At 40.1% G+C, this 1,978-nt stretch overlaps 1 long non-coding RNA gene across 1 annotated transcript; it reads right to left on the bottom strand.

The window, feature by feature from the left end:
• LOC308334220 lies at positions 1-1,671 on the bottom strand. Its single transcript, XR_013965862.1, has 3 exons — positions 1,537-1,671; positions 726-832; positions 1-384 (listed from the first exon to the last, which is right to left on the bottom strand). It is a non-coding gene; the product is annotated as an uncharacterized lncRNA (long non-coding RNA).
• Positions 1,672-1,978: the final 307 nt, after the last annotated feature.

The following is a 1,978-nucleotide window of genomic DNA, read 5'->3' as shown; positions in this document are numbered from 1 at the left end:
TAATACACCAGAGGTGGGCAAAAGAACAAATTCAGCCCAGATAAAGCATTTTACAAAGTAAACATCCTTAACATTGTGTACATTTGCTTGGATGCACTCTGCAGCCAAGCAGAGCAGTACGGGCATCTGGAATGGGTAGAGGGCTCAGAAGGGCTGGGCGCCTGAACACTGTGCATCGCGGGGCTGGCAGACTGACCACTGTGCATCGCAGGGCTGGCAGACTGAGGAGGGCTGGACAGCTGACCTGAATAGAGTTTGCACTTCGGCAGGTGTTTTCTCATCGCATCAGCCCTTAAAAGGGTGTTCTTACACCGCAGGGACAATGATAGTGTGCCTGAGATGTATCTGATCTGCAGTTAAGACAGCATCTAATGATGCGCAGATCTAGAGGGAGGGGAGACATACAATATGACAAATTAATATACAGTATATAATATACACACACAGCACCAACTCATTCTTACATTTCAAATGTACTTAAGGGGAGATCCATCCTTCATAGACCACTGGCAGTCACTAGACTGACTCACTGACTGAACACACAAATTGCATGCGTTGCAGAGATGGAACCTGGGTGAAATGAGTGCATGAATAACACACCCTGCCTGGCCAAGGCCAACAGTCTGAATAAGTCCCAATGTCAATTTGAAAGATAATGAAAATGCCTCCTCTCTACAGTACATCCAGACATACATCCTAAAAATAAAAAACAAGCTTATACATACCTTCAAAAGCGATTGCAGTTTTAATATGAGCAGTGGTACAGTGTACAGCAGGTTGTACATTGTTTGAGCTGTACAGACTCATTGGTGGTCAATATGGAACGATGCATCTGTTAATAAAAATAAACAAGACAATTTTAACAATTACACTGAATTTGCAGAGCAGATAATCTACATCTGTAGACAGGCATTAAGTCCATAGATCTGTCAATTTGCCTATGCTGTAACAATAACAGTAATCTTTTTTTTTAAGTATTAAACTAATAAAAATGATCCATCATTTAACAGACCTCACAAATTAAAATAATATGTCACCAGAAGCAGGGATGCATGTTGTATGCAGCCATGCTAGCTGCTGCTAATGAATAACCTAACACTTTGGCTACATGTTTAAGAAATTATTTCATATTTATGTCAGACATGCTCTATGTGAAGAGTTTTCCTGTGTCATTAACTAATTTCATGGAACATAACAGCTAACAAAATAATGCAAGTGCATGTTACAAAAACAGAATATAAGGGGGAAAACGAACCCGTTTAACTCCTAACGCTAGGTGCATTAATGGTAGTTTAGCTTCATAAGTTAGAATCGGAATATTGCTTGTTGTGTTATTACTCGAGTGTTAGCTACCGGTGTATCCTTTGTATCTGTCCGGTATTTAGCTAAGAGGCTAAGCTACTCGAGCAGGCAAGAAAGAAAAGAAAAACAAACTCATTAACTCCTGTTCATAAGGCTATAGTTTGCACTGCAGAACGTTTACATTTATATTAAGTTATACTTATAATATTAATATTGTCTTGCTGGTTTACGTACCTTGCGGAGGAAGAACGAGAAGAGTCTGGAAAGTGGAAAGAACTGCAGCAAACGGGCTGTAATATAAGTAACCCAATAGTGTAAGTGGTGCCAGATTTTGCAACAGAAATGTTGAAAAGAAGCCACTCAACAAATTGCAACAGATTAGCTCATTTAAATATAATGTTCATCAACTGTTTGAAAATAGCAGAGCTAGAAGCATAGCAGCATATTAAATTAATAATAATATTAATAATAATACAAATAACGATAATAATACAAGTCGCTTATAATAAGCGGACATGGCATGCGGACAACAACAAGCTCCCATGGACCGCCCCCACCCTTGCAGTACTTCCTGATCAATGCCCTCCCCCCTCGCAGAGACTTCTTGATCGATCAACCTGCCCTGCAGTCAGACGCTTCTCGGTATTTCGCCGTCTTTGGGTGAGAACCTATGGTG

Source organism: Protomyctophum bolini (assembly GCF_963924005.1).
Source record: "Protomyctophum bolini genome assembly, chromosome: 19".
Lineage (NCBI taxonomy): Eukaryota > Metazoa > Chordata > Actinopteri > Myctophiformes > Myctophidae > Protomyctophum > Protomyctophum bolini.
This window is presented reverse-complemented; position numbering and strand designations above follow the sequence as displayed.